Source organism: Artibeus jamaicensis, unplaced genomic scaffold, assembly GCF_021234435.1.
Source record: "Artibeus jamaicensis isolate MK-2021 breed Jamaican fruit bat unplaced genomic scaffold, CSHL_Jam_final scaffold_2172, whole genome shotgun sequence".
Classification (NCBI taxonomy): Eukaryota; Metazoa; Chordata; class Mammalia; order Chiroptera; family Phyllostomidae; genus Artibeus; species Artibeus jamaicensis.
The window spans coordinates 2,498,208-2,515,996 of NW_026522031.1; the positions used below are offsets into that span (position 1 = coordinate 2,498,208).

The 17,789-nt window shown below is 50.0% G+C and overlaps 1 protein-coding gene across 1 annotated transcript in view; it reads left to right on the forward strand.

The window, feature by feature from the left end:
- The window catches only part of TMEM178B (transmembrane protein 178B), a 315,496-nt gene that overhangs the window by 269,149 nt on the left and 28,558 nt on the right, over positions 1 to 17,789 (forward strand). The gene's annotated exons all lie outside the window — the stretch shown is intronic.

Here is a 17,789-nt window from a genome sequence, read left to right on the forward strand (position 1 = left end):
TGAAGCAGATGTGACAGCCTCCACAGACAGATTTCCCTTTGAATGCACGTATCAGGGCATCAAAAGGTCCATGTTATATTCCATCTCCTTAAAATGGAAGCCCGTCGCCACCAGTCAGAGAGGAGGCACACTGCATCATTTATTGTATTTTTTAAAATCTGTTTTCCTAAAACTGGGCTGTTCAGGTTCAAATGGCAGATAAAATTGCCACCCACCTCTCTGCACCCTGTCATTTTCCAGCTCACATCTGCTCACTGTGCATTGCAGGTTAAACGTTCCATTTCCAGAGCGTCAGCAGCCCCGAGAGGTAGCCTCTGAAATCCGAGTTGCCTGGCGTCCTGGCCGCGGGCGGGGTGGTTTCTGTCTCGTCCTTTCTCCCTGGCAGTGGCTTTCACACCCCTGCGTTCTGGCCTCTTCTCCACCTCGCGTTCCGTGAAGCCCCTGCCTGAAGCTACAGGGATACTCCTGCCTGCCTCCATTCGTCACCTTGCCCCCTGCCTTTTATCTTAACCAAGGGTCCAGGTGGCACCGGAGTTGGATAGGGAAATGAGAACTCCGTCTACCACTTCTGAACTCTGCAGACTCCCAACAGGACAGATCAACCCCACATCGTGTGGAGACCTGTGTCTAAGTGTATTAAGGTTATTTATCACCGCACTGATGTTCTTCCATTTGTACTGTACATATATATCGGGTCCAAGGACCATGTTTTCACCCTGGGCAGTGTGGCCCAGTTGGTTGGAGCATCATCCTGTCACAGAAAGGTTGTAGGTTCGACTCCCGGTCAGGGCCCATACCTGTGTGGCCAGTTGGATCCCTGGACCAGGCACGGTTGGGAGGCAACCAATCGATGTTCTCTCTTTCCCTTCCTCTGTCTCTCAAAGCAGTGAAAAAAAAAGTCCTTGGGTGAGGATTAAAGAGAAAAAGACCACGTTTTCATGGCTCTGATTAACTCCTAGAAAGAGAGATTAATTGAAGTGTATGTTGTATGTTAAAATTTTCACCTAGTGAAATTCATTGTATTCTAACTAGGATGAGAGAGGAGCAGTTTGTGTGGGTAGACCTGGAAGCAGTTTTGTTTTCTCACCTTCCCTTGCATGTCATTTGTTAGGATAAAAATCCTATAATGGACTTCCCATGACTCGAATTCTGAAGTTGAGTTTGCTACAACTTGTCCATTTCTAGAATTCACAACCTCAGGCTACCTGAACCAGTGATAAAATAGTGGATAGCTAACTTCTCGATAGCAAATTAGCAAAGAAAATGAAGTGCTTTGAATGGAGATGAAAAAAGGGGGATCACGATTCAGTCACCTCCAGTTTCTCTGCTTTCTAAGCGAGAGATCACAGACTGGTGCCTGGGGCCAAATCCAAGTACACTTTCTGGCTTGGATGACGTCTGCTGCACCTTCATGTCACAACACAGAACTGAGTGGCAGTGACCACAGAGATGATGGCCTGCAAAGTCCAACATATTCTCGTCTGGCCCTTGCTCCAAACCGTGGGGCACTTTCTTAGCAGAGACAGTCTCCAAAACCTTTGACTCAAACGATTTTAAAGAGACTGCCCTGCTTGGTGTCTGAATCAACCAGATAAAACCAAAACTGACCCAAACCAAAGGAACAGGGCTCCATCGTCTGGAGCGCAAAAACTATATTCAGTCTGGTGCCGCAGCATCAGGAGATTGTATGAACTCTGATTATTCTTTGTAGATTGTTTGACTCCAGACCACCTCCTGTTTTGTGCCGTGCCCCTCAGGAATGAAAACAGTGCCGTGAACAACAGCAATGGTGCATTAGTACAAGAGCCCCCGTATTTACCGAATGCTTACAATACACTCTAATGCCTTACAGATCTTCCACAACCTCCAGAGGTGGGTGGTGGTAATGACCCATTTTACAGATGAGGAAACTGCATACAAAGAGGGTAAGGAGTGTTACCACGTCACGCACTTGGGGGTATCTGAGCTGGTTCGTTAAAAGTGGTCTTTCGCCCTCCCCTGCATCATGACCCACCACTCATACGAGGAGCCCATCTGTTTTTAGTGCCCGCTGAAATGGGATTTTTATCTGGACTTCACAGAATCAGAGTTTTAGCACTGAAACACTTTGGACACCGGCAGTCACCCGGCCCAGTGCACCTCATTTTGTCGGTAGTAATGAACATTTATAGGATGCTTTAAAATGGAAGAAGACGTCCCCATATTCTCTTATGACACTCATATTGGCCCCGGGAAGGAGGCAGGTCTGCTTTTCAGAAGGGAATTGGAGGAGCAGGGAAGACAGGTGTGTCACCCAGCAGGGGTCAGGGCTGCATCCCGTCCCTGAGTTTGCTGACGCCGAGGCCCATTATGTTTCCATGAAGCCACCTGGGCTGACGATCCACTGGTTTGATTTGTTCCCAAGCCACTCTGCCACCTGCACTGGGGCTGGAACAGGACTGAAAATACAGCCAGCCTTCCTTGTCCATGGGAGCTGCACCTGCAGATTCAGGCAATTTTAGATGGAAAATATTCAGGGGGAGGGGGAAACGTTAGGCCATTGCCGATGTAGTCAGGTGCTGTGTCATCAGACCTGCAGTGGTTGTGTTTGTGGTCAACGTGTACAGACGTTTTTACATTGTTATTCTCTCAACAATACAGCATAGTGGCTATTCGCATAGCATTCCATTGCGTTCAGTGTTGTAAGGAGTCTAGAGGTGATTAAAGTATATGGGAGGATGTGCACAGGCTATGTGCAAATACAATCCCATTTTGTACAAGGGACATGAGCGTCCACTGATTATGGTGGGTAGACCTCTGCAGGGGGATCCTGGGACCAGTCCCCTGCAGACGCCCAGGGACAACTGCATGGTAACCCCAGAATCTTGGGCCAGGACAGGAAGCTAAGAAAGGCAGTCTGGTCACCGCCCCGGGAGCATGGAGCGTGAGATATCCACAGGCTGTTCAGGGTCACGGGCTTCTAGTGACAGCCGTGTGTCCGTTCACTCCACCCTCATTGAACATGATAGTGCCAAGTACTATATTCAGGCAGTGGTTTCCAAACTGGACAGTTTGTTAAAGCAGAGACTCGGGCTCCATCACTGGAGTTTCCATTCCGTAGGTCAGGGGCGGGGCCTAAGAATTAGCATTCCGAACAAGTTCCCAGCTTGGCCAGGCTGCTGCCAGGTCCATACTTGGGAGACTGTTGGATTGGAGGCTAAAGACACAGCAAATAAACCAGAGATGGTTGTGGTTCTTGCCCTGAAACTTATATGGAGCTTACACATGCGAGCGGGTGGGTGAGTGAGTGAATGAAAAGCTGTAGCAGAGGTCGGTGCCGGGGGTGTGGGGAGCAGAGGAAAGAAGCCCATTCTGGCTGGCGAGGCACAGGAGGCTCTGCGGAGGAGGTGGCCTCAGGTGGGCTCTGAAATGCAGAAGGATTTATCCAGGCAGAAGGGCAGGTGCTTTTACACAAAAGGAGCAGCAGGTGAAAAGGCCCAGGAACAGAACAGTGGGAGGCCGGAGCGCCCATAACAAGTATAGGGACGGGAGCTCCTCATTGATCAGTATGAGTAGCGTGAAAGATTTATGGGTAAGAGACAGCGTGGAGGATAGTGAGAGGCTGGAGAGTGCAACAGGAGCCAAGTCCCAAAGGGCCTTGCATGGCTCATGCAAAAGCTGGGATTTCATTTGAGTATGTCAGGAGGGAAGATGGAATGTTTGGATTCCATTTTGCGGGGTGACCTTTAGCAAGCTCCTTAACCTCTCTGTGCTGCTGCTGCCGCCTCATCTGGACAATAGTGGGTTGTTGGAAAGATTGCATGAGATAGTGTAGGTAAAACACCTCCAGGTGCAGTGTTTTGCACCAGTTCAGTATTTTTATTAGTTTATTTTAGTTAGCGTTTTCTGCTTTCCTGAGAGAGCTCCTAAGGTTGGACATTTCTGTGTCATCTCAGGTCTGTAATTAGCCTGTTTTCTTTAAGAAAGAGAACAGCAAGAGTCTCTCCAGTACCCAAATGTAAGTGCTTGTCCTCTTTGACTGTCTTTGTCTTTTTTTCTTTAGAGGTAATTTCATGGCTCGTGCACTTGAGATTCCATCAGGAAAGCGGAGCCTCTCGGTGGGGCAGATGATTGCCCTGCTGGGCGCGCGTCGGCAAATCGCTGTTCTGTTAATTAACACTGCGTGGGGCTGAGGCTCTGAACTCCTTTCAGACTCGCCCTTTCTCACTCGGGGTTTGCGTTGTGACCACTCTCCTCTTTTGAGCCCTGGGGACCTTTGTCTTTGTCCCCTCCTGGGCCCAGCAGCCACAAGGACAGGGACCAGGGCCCTCCCCCACTCTCACCTGCCTTGTGCGTCCTTTCTCTGCCGCTTCCTTCTCTCCCCAGCATCCCCAGTTGCCTGCTTTTTGGAAAATTTCCCGATTTCTTGCAGATGTAGAGGGGACATGTGTTTCTATCGCCAGCGCTTTGCTTTGGCGTGGCGTGCCTTCCCGGGCCTCAGCGTGGTGCCTGGGTCCCTGCAGTGAGCCTCTGTCCACGTCACAGCCGGCGGACCCTCGTAACGCTGCTCCACCAGTGCGGGTGCAGTGGATCCTGTCAGTGAAACCCCCTGGAGAGACATCTTTCCAAGTCAGGTCTCTCATTCTTCGTGTTAACTGCTCTCACTGCTTTCCTTAAGACTGTGTCCTTGGGTATTTTCTTAAAAACCAAACAAAAAAAACAAAACAAAAACAAAGGAGGGTCCTGGCTGGTGTGGCTCAGTTGATTGGGTGGCATCCAGCAAAGCGAAAGGTGGCCGATTCCCAGTTAGGGCACGCACCTGGGTTGTGGGTTTGGTCCCCGGTTGGTGCGAGGCAACTGATCAATGTTTCTTTCTTTCTCACATTGATCGGTGTTTAGTGTTTGTTTAATGGATGTGGAGTTTCAGTTTGGGAAGATGAAAAAGTTTGGGGGGTGGGTGGGGGTGATGTTTGCAGAATGATGCGCATGCACTTAATGCCAGTGAACTGTGCAGTTAGAAACCGTTACAATGGTAAAGCTTATGTATCAGTAAGGCGGACCCACCTCATGGGAAGAAAGCATTTTTAAAGCACAAGATGAACATTTGGGGGAAAGCAAAAATACAAAAAGGGCTTTTTTGAAACCTCCATTTATTGATTCTAAGTCATCCTCTCACCTTTGGGTTATAAGAATGTATCACGTGCAACTCGGGTTGCTCACAGAACGATCGTGCTCAGTGTATTCAATTTAAAAGTAGAACTCAGACGACTCACCCATTCATTTAGCGCATTTATGGAGCCCAAGTGGGAGGCACAGCACTCAGCACTGAATAAAACAATCAATGCAAACTCACTAATTGAATTTAATGTAAAATGGTCAACATCTTTCTCACACATCGCTCGGCAAGCCACGGGACTTCAGGAATTGAGCATCTCTTGGCTCCTGTGGGCTTTATCGGTGAGAACCTTTCAGGTTGCTGGGAGGAGGCAGGTCCAGATGGTATTTGGTGATGAGCTTTTGCTGCAAAGACTTAATGAAGCACAGGGCCAGCGTGTCCTTAGCTCCACAGTGTCCTTGGGTCTCCTGGCTTCGCTTGGACGGTATGGGACTGGTGACCCAGTGTTCTTTGGACGCCAGACTGAGCTTGAGTCACCTGCCTTTCTTATATGCCCCTCACATTCCTACATCCCCACGGAGGATCTGATTGGTCCCGCTTTTTTTTTTTTTTACAGTAAGAGCAACCCCATTGGGCAGGGAGTCCCTCTGAGTAGTCTCCAAAGCATAAGGTTGCTATAATGATCAAACGAGTTAATGAGTATAAAAGTCTTCATCAGCGCTTCATTCAGGGCATAGTAAGTGTTGAATAAATGCTTTTGTTACTGTGAAGCGAGGCAGGCACAGTGTCAGACCCTGAGGGTGAGAGTGGGGGGCACAGGGACTAGGTGTGAAATCTGAGCGAGGTTCCGTGTGCTGTGCCCGCCTGGTTTCAAATATATAAATCGTCCAACAACCTGCCGTACGTGAGCCCTGGGCTCTAGCATCACGGCGAGGACAGAAGCAGCCAGATCCTCTCTTATGTTTCTGCTTGCGAATCGTGGCCCCAAGAGACCTGCAGCATCTTGAGTGTGTCGACAACAAAATTCATGCTATTTATTGACAAAAGAAAATTTTCACTTAACTTACGGGTTTAGAGCCTGATAAGTGTCAGGTTTCATTTGATCTAAACCATTTGCTAAAGAGTATTTAGACAGATTCAGAGAGGAAATGGACAGAACTTGCTTTGCCAACGTGGCGGTCCAGTTCCCCGAAGAGCTCCCCTTTGCGGAGAACCTGCTGCATGCTGTGCATGATCCCCTCTAACCCTCATTCTGAGAGAGCCCCTGTTACTAACTCCATGGTGCAGGTGGGGGAACCGAGGCTTAGAGACGACCAGCATCACATGGCTGACGAGAGCCAATGCTGAAAACCCAGGCAGTTTGACCTCGGGCTCTTGTGGTTTTCAAGGTTCAACATCTTTGCTTCTAATTAAAAAACATCACTGTGATCAGTGGACTCTTGCTCTTCTTTAGGTCTTTGGAAGGACACTCAGCTTCAGCATGTCACTCAGAACACAGAGGAACATTCTGCTACCATGTCATTGTGAGCTTTCATGTTCAAAAACTGCGCGTTGGTCCACCAGCAATATTTCTGGAGCACTCTGTATGTGCTGAGCGTGGTGCCCGGTCCAGAGCAAGTGTCTGCTGCCCCATCCTGTCTGACCCTCGGGACTTTATGGCTGATACCGTCTTCAGGGTGCATGCGCATTTTGCATTCCTGCTGGTCTATCAAAAGCAGCATTTTTCCTGCCCCAATCACTTGAGTCCATAAATCTGCAATCATACTGGTTGATGCTCCTTATGTTCTGATTCTTGACAAGAGGCCTCCTGAAAGATTGCCTAGTGCTGAAATGGCACAGCCATTTTAAGAATTTTAAAAAACTAAATTAATAAAATAAAGACTTTTTGCCAGTGTACATGGGCAAGGAGGGGCAAAGATAATACAGGGAAAAGAAAGAACCACTCTGTTCTTCTGCAAGACTTTGGTTCCCCTCGCCTGCATTCCTGGGTCATCTCGCCTAGAAGTAAAGCCGGTGAGGTGTGTAGCACGCAGCTGCTCGCTTATTTGGTTCGGAGGCTGTGGATGAGGAAGGCTGCTTTGTGATTGGGCCGTGGGAGCCGACTGCTCCGCACAGAGGGACAGCTTCTGGGTGGGGGATGCTGCAAGGAGCTGCTTGAACTCCCCCTGTCCCTGTGCGCTTCATCTGGGCTCAATGACATTGTTCGTTCCTGTGTTTGTCTTTAAGTCATGCTTTGAATAGTTTTCTCTTCAACTGTAAAAGCAACACATGCTTATTGTTGAGAATTCGGAAACTGCAAAAAAGGGTAAAGAAGCTCATAAAAATCACCCGTCATCCTCTTCCCCACAATTAACCTTTTGGTATGTTTTCTTTTGGTCTTTTTTCTTGCTTATTATCATCATTAGTATTTATTATAACAATTATTATTACATGTTCAGGGGCACACAGAATACGCCATTTTAAAGCTTGCTGTTTCAACATCGTTTAATTTCTTCAAAAACATCTTATGGCTGCATAACAGCCCATAATGTCAGGATATCATCATTTTCTTAACTATTTTCTAATTATTGGAATAGGTTAGGTTGTTTTCAGTTTTCACAGTGGGATTTTTAATGTCTCTAATACATTTCTTACATAGAAAGATATGGGTGGTCAGCTCATAACATGTGGAAATTAATACTTCACGAGAGAGTATTTGCAAATGACTTTTATTTCTGAAACTAATTTACTATATAGAAATATGATCACTTTAGTATAGAAAGCTAATGCCTACCTTTTATTACAGTCTATTCTCCCACGCTCACAAATGTGCTAAGCAACTGTAAATTTGTATGTCTATACTTAGTAACGGCATCTCCTTAACATAAACATTATTCAGCTTTGACAGTTGAATGATCCCTGCAGAGTGCTAAAAGTTGGGCAAATGATATGTGCATGTTATTATTTATGTTGGGTTTTGCCGCAAATCATGTTAAATTGGCCTTGGACATGTCACAAGAAGGTGAGCGAATCCTCCACCCCGGCACTAGGAAGACTTCCCGGGTGGGTTCAGTGAAGATCAGAGCCGGATGGGGAGGAGCTGGACACACAGAGGCGGAGCAGGCGCCTCTGTCCAGCGCCAGCTGCCATCACAGCCATGCAGAGCTGAGAGTGTGCTTGGAGAAGGGGTGCCCCTCAGGTGGCCACAGCATGGACCCCAAGAAAGAGGGAGGAGAGAAGGGAGATTGTGCTGGGAATGAGGGTTGGGCACCAAGGGCCGGAAACCGGGCTTTCATGTGGTCTTTCCTCTGAGAGACAGTGGAGGGGGGTGTTCCAGGTGTTGAGCATGGAGGTGAGAGAGAGTGTGTTTTGTTTTAAAGAGTTTATGCAGTGGCAAAGCATGGGGTGGGCTGGAGCGGAGAAATCCTCAAGGGCCGGGTCAGCCAGCAGGAACAGCGTTAGCTTCAGAACTGGGCTCCTTCTGAAGCCTCTCATTTTATCGCCTCTGCTGAGAAATGGGGAAATTGAGGGTGGCTAAAGTCATGTGGCCAGGAAGTCGCGGAGCAGGTGTTAACTCTCATACTGAAGCTCGGGCCCATTGACTGCCCTGGGGTGAGGTGAGGCAGGCCGAGGCCAGGCAGAGGCACTGGGGGTGGAGGAGAAGGGGTACCTGCATTAAAGATTGTGGAGCCCAAATCGGGTGAACTTGGCAGCTAGTCAGACGTGAAGGGGCAAAGAAGGAGGGGCTTTCCCAATGCCACTGAGTTTTGGGGACGGATGGTCACATGGATACTGATGCTATTGGCATGAAGAGAGGGGACACTGAGGGAATGAAGATGAGAAACTGGATTTTAGAGGTTCAGAATTAGAGGCCTAAGCCTGGTCAACATGTTCAAAAAGTGACAAGGCACATGGACCAGGAGCCCAGGAGAAGGGCCTGCATTGCTGATGTTGAGTTCATGGACGTCGGATTAGTGGGGACTTAGTTCTGATTGAGGTAGGTTGCGAACACACATTAAAGCAGCCCAAACACAATGTAATGTGATAAAAATAAATTTAAATTCTCACCTTTCAATAGAGAATGCTCTCTTTAAATTCTCTGGGGAGTCATGAGCCCCTGGAGCCAGAAGGAGCCAGGTTTTATCTTCTTCCAGTTCTAAAACCTTGAGTCTTCTTGTTTTGTGTCCTCTGGCGTTGAGGCCTCTGAGCAGGCAGGACAGTGTGCTCTTCATTTTCAACGTCATCAAGACCACTGAGGTGACTCGGCCAGGAGAGTCCGTTCTACCCCAGACCCATGAGGTCCAGTCCAGGGCGCACAAAGGTCCCTCCACCCCCACATTCCTGCGTCTCAGTCCTGCAAGCACTGGAGGCTCTGACTCTTTCCTTCCTCCAGTGACAAGGACCGTGTCTCCTGAAAGCACGAATGAACCTTGAGAGTGAGGCTGTCCTGTGCTGCCCATAGGGGGAGGGGCACAGGAAGTGTGAAGACTGGTGAGCAGGTGTCAGATGACCTGCGTGGCTCCTGAGCGTTTAGAATTCCCTGGGGTGTAGAAAAGGCCGGGTGCCCACAAATGAACATGGTCCTTTCGATATCTTGTCCGTCACACTTTAAAGAAAGCCATGCTTTGTTTTCCCCCTAACTCGCAGGTAAATCAAACACACCGGTTCCTTTGGGAGAACCAAAAAATGAAGATTTTGCCCAGTGTTTCCCGTTGTGTTGTGGATTTTCGCACATCGGCCCTTGACCCCAGCTTCAGTCATGAGAACCTTGTTGGAACAGCAATGTCAAGGACAGAGGGGGAGAGGGGCACCAGGGCCACCAGGGTGGGTGCTTGTCTCTTGTGGAACCTGATCCAAAGTTCATAGTAAGCATTTACTGAAGCAAGATCCAAGAGCCAAACAGTGGCAAGATCCAAGTGACGGACAACACAGGAAGCATCAAAGTGTTTTCAGACACCTGAGACCCTTCAAGCATGGAAAACAAACCGTACAAAGTGGGACACATTTGGAAATGGGAAAGCGAAGCCATTAGGTGCCACATTTTAACCAATGGAAAAAGCTTTCTCATGACTGGTGCAAGTGAGCTGTGCACCGTCAACAGGGCCTGGCACTTAGGTGACCAGTACACATCAGCTCCTCTTTCCCTTGCTAACTGATCTTCCCGGAGAGGCACCTGCCTCTACTGAATGGAGTAGAGACATTCCTTCCTTCTGTGCAGATTTAGAGCCCCTACTATGTGTCTGACTCTGAGAGAGAGACAGAGAAGAGATACTGCCTCCTTGGGTCTCCAAGTGAGGGAACGACCACATGAGACATGGCCGTATGGCCCTGCGACCTTCTCCAGGGAAGGGCTGGTGTCCGGCACATCTTCATAGGCCAGCACCTGGCTGAGAGACGGAGCTCCGCAAATGGCGATCAGATGTCTGGGGCAGTGAATGAATGAGTGCCTGAGTGAGGGGTGTGGCTCCCAGGTATGCCCAAGGTGGGCACTCTCTACAGGATGGGTGACTCTGTGTAGGAGCCCTCGAGAGGTTTCAGAAAGGACACTGGTCAGGTGGAATCAGGGACGTCCCTGAGTCTGTGTGTGGGCCTGACCTTTGGGCTTGGATAGAATTCAGAGGATGTGTGTGAAAAGGCGTGGCCTCTGGTATCTTCAGGTTTGTCCTTTCAGCTAATTCTTCCTCTTCTGCATAGAAAGAGACTCTAGTCTTACATACTTAAAAAAAAAAAAAAGAAAAGCCCCCCTTCCTCTGTCTCACCCTGTGACCCCGTTTTCCTCTTCTTCTCGACAATCAGTCCACTTGAAAGCACAGTCTTTGAACTGACTTTCACTTCTTACCTCCAGTTCATTTCTGCTGTCCGGAGGAGCTTGAGTGCCCCTAACAGAGCCCCCTCAAGGTCACGGCTCAGTGTGGGAAGAGGCCGGGCCGGTTCTGTGCACTGCCATTGCCAGCGCACTGCCAGGCACGCAGCTGGCGCCCAGCCCGCCTTTGCGGAGTGTCTATGGCATTCTGTCTCCCTTCGTCTCAGCAGCGTCGGCCGTCACGGGGACCCTTGCTCTGTTTTACTCCCCGGATGTCCCCTGGGCTGGTTTTCGGCCTATCCCGTTAGTTCTTCTGCTCTCATTTCTTCTTCTCTCTCTCCCTCTTCTCAGCCCTTAACTACTGGTGTTCAAATTCTGTCCCCTTACACCTTGCCTTCTCCCTTTCATACCCCTGGCCTCGGAGAGCAGGCGTTCAGTCCTGCGGCTTTAATGGCATGAGTCTTACATCAGTATCTCAAACACTGATCTCTTTCCCGTGCACTACACCTGTGCAGCCAGGGCCACGCGGCATCTCCAATTAGGTGTCTCTTCGGCAGGTGACAAACCGAGCTTAACGTCCTCTCATCTTGTCCAGACCTGTCCTTCTTGTCCTTCCTCCTCACCCCTCTCCAAAAGAAGAACAGAAGTGAAAATAAACCCACACGGAGAAGCAATAGTCTGTGCCTCTCCTTTTGCTCTGTGCCTTGGTTAATCACCATTTCTCTCGTCTTCCAAGCCAGAAGCCTGGGAGTCATCGATGACTTACCTCTGTCCCTTCTCTCTCACATCCAGTCACCAATTCCTGTCAATTCTACTGCCTTCCGCCCCCACCCCCACTTAATTTCTAAGAGAACTTAGCTACGTAGAGCAAGTACTTCTTTGCTTCCAGATTTTCCTTTGCCTGGAAAGGCTCCCTGTCAGTGTGTGGTCTCCCCTGGCTCCCCCATGTGGCGTAGGTACGTGCGTGGATGCACCTCTGTGCCCCTGCCGTGTGGGGCTCACGCGCCTTCTTCTCAATTTTATTTTCTAGTATAGACTTTGCCCTTGTTGTTGACAGTCTTCAAAAGAGTGATTTTATATGGCCAAATAGCATTCCATTCCATCTCGTTTCAAGTTAAATCCCCCCCTGGGATTTGAAGGGGCACAGACATGAAAGGACAGAGGAACTGACAGGGTCTGGGCAGGCCGACCGCTCCCCCAGACCCACCTGTCACTGGCTGTGTGACCTCAGTGTCCCAATTGTCCCAATTCCTAAGTCTGCAAAGTGAGAAAAACCACATCTCCCTTACAGAGCCACTGGGAGGCTCAGAGGACAAGTTCTATGTAATTATCCAGCCCAAGGCCTGCACGTAGTAAATGCACAATAAATGTTCATTCCTCTTTACCTTCCCCTTCTGCAGGCTTTTCCAAATCTCTGCCATCAACCACCTCTCAGACGCCTGCGGCATTTTCTTTCTGGAAAGCACAGTACCCTCTAAGGAGCTCATGCGTGTGAAAGCTCCCATCTTCTGATTGCTTTGCGGGGACTCTATGGGGGCACATGTGTGTCCTGCCACCTCGATTTCTAGGCTCTGTGCTCAGAGCAGCTGCCAGTGACACATGGACGGCGGCGTGGTGCTGGTCTAGTGCATCCCTCATAGCAAGAGGGTCCCCGTGACCAAGAAGACCCAGAGCGGAGCTGGGCCGACCCAGCTGTATCCGGCTGGCTGAGCCGTAGCTTCCATTTCGTCCCCATCATCTGCAGCTTCTGCTCTCGGCTTAGCGGTGTGGCTGCAGGGACAGGGGAGTCACCCTCGTGACGTTTTGGCTTGGGGGCTCTGCCTCTCAGTTCTAGGTTCCTTCCCCTCTTCTCCTTTCCTGTCTTCAGGCTCTGGCTCTCACTGCTGACCTTGCTTTCATCAGGCGAGTAGACACTGTGCAATTTGCCTTCCGTTGTTTTGACAACAGATGTGATTTGTGCACGGCTGCACCCCATAATGTCCCTATTTATGGCAGCTCTCTGATCCGGAGGTGAGGCTGAGGAGGGGGAAGTGTCCAGCCTGTCTTCTGACCCTTTTTTATTTTCACCGCAGCGACCTTCACCTGTGATCTCTTCCTAACCTAAGGGGCAGCGCAGAAACATCTGTGGGGTCTGTAATCATCACGGTTTCCCGTGTGCTCATGAAACTTCCTGGGAGGGAGCCCCCATATTGCATGGCTTATGTGGTCTGGAATCCAAACCTCTGTCCATGCTTCGTGTATGATAAAAACTATGTCGAATTTCTAAACAATAATTCATGCTGGCTTTCACACAGTCTTTAATGTGGAGGAAAGGGGAATTGTCTCCGAGTCACTGTGCCGTTTGGGCCACAGGAGTGGGTTGAACTGGGTGGGCACATCCTCAGCCTGCATGATTCCATAGCACATGTGATTTCAGTCGTTGTTACAGTGTGAGGTGATGATCTCACTTAGCAAACATCTGCTCACGTCATGAACACGGAAACAAAACAAAGCAGACATGACCACGGCCCCGAGCAGCTTGCATTTATAGGCGGGAGGGAGACATCAGTAATTGCAGGAAGGTGTATGGCAAGTGCTGGAGGGTGGCATTGACCAGTGCCACAGGGGTCCCTGGACACCAGCTCGTGCTCACGTACCCGACAGCCCCCCCAGATATCTGCTCGTCGGGGAAATCTTTAAGGATGCTGAGAAGCTTACCAGGTGCAGCGTGTGGGCAGCCATGTTGGCAGAGAGCACCCTGCTACCGAGCAGAGATGGGGGGAAGAGCTAGTCTTTGGGAGAAGTGCAGTCTTGTCGGAGACGTGACTGTCTGCCTGGGGTGGGGGCGGGGCTTGGAGAAAGATGGAGCAAAGGACCTTTTTGGGATCAGAGCCCCACGTCAGGCACTCTCTCATGGAAACGTAAGAATGACTTGTTTCCACATAAAAACACTCCCTTAAACCGCATGGCAATGCCCAGCCAACTTACGCTCTAGAAGAAAGCTACAGCCAGAACCTCCTGTTGGCTACCTCTCGGTTTCAGTTGTCACCAGCCAGCTCACCGGGGCCGTCCCACCAGAGTCGCAGCCTTGCCCACGTCCCTTCCTCCCAGCTCAGTGCACTTCTCTGGCAGAGCCCAGGGCTCACACAGCCTCCATGGCCCCTGGCACCTCGGCTATTAGCTGCCGCAGCCTCGAGCTGTTCTGGTCCTCGGAGGATAGCACGCACGCATCAGGACTTCGAGGCGGATGCACCTCGGAGTTAATAAACAGAAAACTAGAGCCTTCCCCTTGGCCTCTGCAGGCACCTGCGAGGCCCAGGAACAGATTGCAGAAGGCTGCTCCCTCCGGGCACCAAAGCCTCAATTAGGGGCAAACACCAACCTGTTACTCAGCTCCTCTGTGCTCATGTGCAGCAAATGCAAAGGATGTGGGTCATGAAAAAACAGCAATTTGAGTGACTTCCATTTCTGTTTATACTCACATAGCTCACGCTTGGTGTCAAGGTGCTATTTGAAGCAGTTTACACGTATTAACTTATTTAATCCTCATACTATACAATCCCCTTTGGGGTGAGTACTGTCATAACCTCCACTTACAAGAATGGCAACTTGGACTAACTTGCCCAAGCTCACACAGCCGTGAGTGTGAACCAGGGCAGCCTGGTTCCAACGTGCTTCCACCCCTGGTGAATCTCAGCATGGTTACCCAGAATCCACACTCCCTCTTCCTGCAGAGGGGGTGGCTGTGCAGAAGGTCACCCCAAGGGACTGACTAATTCCAGGGGCGAACGGCGGGCTCCCTGAGCAGCTGACGCCCCTCCACTGGCCATCTGCTCGCGTCATGCATGTGGAACGGAGAGCTTCCTGTAAACCAGTCCCTCCCAGAGGCGCCCAGGTGGCCAACAGGGACGGGTGGCCACAGCCTTGCTGGTCACTTCAAAACTCTTGACGCTGGGGACATTGAGATAGTGTCTTTTCTCCATCTTCAGTCTTCACCATCACAAGGTCTGACCTGTACTGACCCTCACCATTTCTGTCTCGTTTTTGTTTTTAATTCCAATCATCATAATTTTTTTTTTTGGTGCAAGGTCTTGAAAGAGCGAATAGAAAGATATTCAGAGCACATATACATTTTTCTTCTCTGAGTGGTGTTTATTTAAATGCATGTATCCTGGCTTCCTGCATAGAGTGGCAAGCAATACCTTTCCATTGAAATGTTAATAGGCGTATAAACTTCAAAATCAAGTGTTGCACGTGGGAGAAGGGCTTTTTCTGCTTCCGTTCAATGGTTTTCCTTGTCGACCCTCCCTCATTATCAACCCCCCATCTTGCCCACCCCTTTCCACCACTCGGAACTGAATTCTTTTGCTAGAAAGTCTAGAATGCACCTTTCCTATTTCAAAAATTGGCATGTTAAACATTAGGGTCACGGACGACAGACAATGGACTCCCGCCCAACACGACTCACGAGGCTTTTCTCTATCCCAGCCTTAGCCTGCAGAGTTCGCCTCTTTATTCAGGAGCTTTTCCAAGGGGGAGAATTCCAAGGCTGACCCTGCAGAATATTTTTTCCAGGGCTTCAGATAGGTTTTAGGTTTTCTTTTCTTTTTTACCTTCTAAAAAGGCAGGAAGAGGCAGGAAAAGAAATGTAAGAGATGTAAGATCCCAGAGGCAAAGTACTGGTGTGGGTGCAGTGAGCCGCCAGGAGGAGAGATGGCGGTTCCTTCCTTCTGAAGAGATGACACGGCCACACAGGTGGCCCGGGGTGGGCAGCAGTGGGGCCGGCCACTCGCAGGACATCCCCTCCCAGAGGCACGGCAAGCAGCACCCCCCCGCACTCACCCACGTGCAAACAAAAAGCATTACAGATTGTAAGACAATGAAAATAGTATCTAATGCCTTTGAATTCAAATATGGCCCCTGTACTCGCCTATCTAAGAACCTCTTGGGCTCCACTTTGTGTGTGAGTGTATATCTGGCTTCACATTTCTTTTCTTTTTTTAAAAACGTTCTCTTTCCTTTGTTTTCTCATTAATTATGTTTATCTTGTTATACTGTGTGTGGTTTGCAAGCCCTCTTTAATCTTTTTTTTTTTTTTTTGTGGAGGGTGGAGGTGGGGAACAGGATAGGACTGTTAATCCATAAACTGGAAATGAGTTTGCCATATAAATTTCAGTGATTTTGATTCAGTTACTTTAAGGAGTGATTTTTGTTCTCTCAATAGTTCTCTTCAATGGTATCCTGTTCTTATTTCTTCTCTTGTTCTTCTGCTGTCTCTCTGGGAACATCAATAATATTTTTAAATTGTTGTTTCTTCTCTCTGCATCGTGTTTCCTCAAGTTCCTTTTCTCCCAGGTCATAGACTTTTCTCAGAAACCCAGTGATGCTGGGTGGTCTGCCTGGAAGCATGAGTGGGTGCTGGGTGGGCTTCACTGGACAGCAGCCCTGGGGATGGTGTGTCCTGGTCTGTCCTGCCTCTGGGCTGCAGGGCAAAGCCCAGGCAGCCAGCTTCCAGGTGCCCAGTGAGGAGGGCTGCGTCTCAAGAGAAAGCACTCAACATCCTGTATGGGCGTAGACACAGAACTGCCTAGTGGGTGGTGACCTTCAGCTGGGCTGGCCAGCCAGCCTTGAACTTGTGGGCCTTCCAGACCTGCGTGCTCACACTCCTCTCCTGGGCACGGGGAGTGGGGTCAGGGGGAGGATCTCAGGGTCCAGTTCCACCTCAAACAACCCCCGCCAAGTCCTTGTGCTATGTCCTTCCCCTCTGTGTGCCTGATCCAAAGGAACCTGCTGGGGCCAGTTCTGAGCCTTCTGGGGGTCAGCAGGTCTCAGCTTCCCGGCTGCAGCTTTGGGCCGGGCTCTGAATCCCCTAAATCAGCCACACTGTCCATCAGCTTTTGTGTTGCTGTCAACATCTTCTTCCCTGTTTTGTTTCCATCCTACCTTAAAGAAAAATCTCTTAGCTTGGGAGGAAGAGACGCTAGGTGGATTTGCTCACTCTGTCAGGATTACCCAGGAGGTCGTCAGTTACATTATGAATTTCATCTTCCCATACGGCTCCACCCGACTCCCTCTCCTTACGGTTCCTGGGTTTGAGACTGCCCATCATCTAACTCCGCTGGCTCTTTGCCTTTCTCATCTCTAAGACAGGACTGTGTCTCGTCACACCTGGCTCCAGGTGGTGGCTGCAGCTGCTCTGAGTGTTACCACCTGGGTTCTGGGTTAAAGTGAACAGCTCTGGCGAAATCAGGCTTGCAGGGTGAGGACAAGTCTCCTCCCAGGTCAGTGCCAATACTCAGGCCTGACCTCTGGTTTTCACTCTTCTTTCCAGATCAACAATTTAGCGCGACCCTGCGCTTTTGTTGGCACAGCCTTTCGGGGGACGGCGAAGGGCACTTATCTCAGCGAGGCCACAGCCCCTCCCTGTCCAGGGCCACAGACGATGATTATCCACAATGGAACTTTTGGAAGAGGAATCATCCTCCCCCCATTGCCCCTCCTGCCTTCTCCTCTTTTCCTTCTAAGTAACAACACCGCGCTGTCCTCCGATGACAAGAGCCTTCCCTCTTTTTCTGACTTGCGTTCCCTGTTTCCTGGCCAGCACATCCCCCGCAGCGTGCCTGGCCCGGGTGGGCACACCTTAGCGGACACACTATCCACTAGACAGTACCACGGGTCCGCAGAGCCCGGGGACCAGTCAGGTCTTCTAAGGAGCAAGGCCAAGTGCAGCGGGGAGGGGCTCTATGGCTTACACAGGGTTGTGTGTCTCTGGTGCTGATTTAGGGGCCAAGACTCCTCCTGGAAACCCTTCTTGCACTGAGAGGGAACCCGTGGTCACACGGGGGCCATAGGAGAGGAATTCCCCGACCTCCTTCCCAATGAAAACACCCAGCCTTTCCTTTCCTTTCTCATTCCCACCGTCCCGTTGCCCTT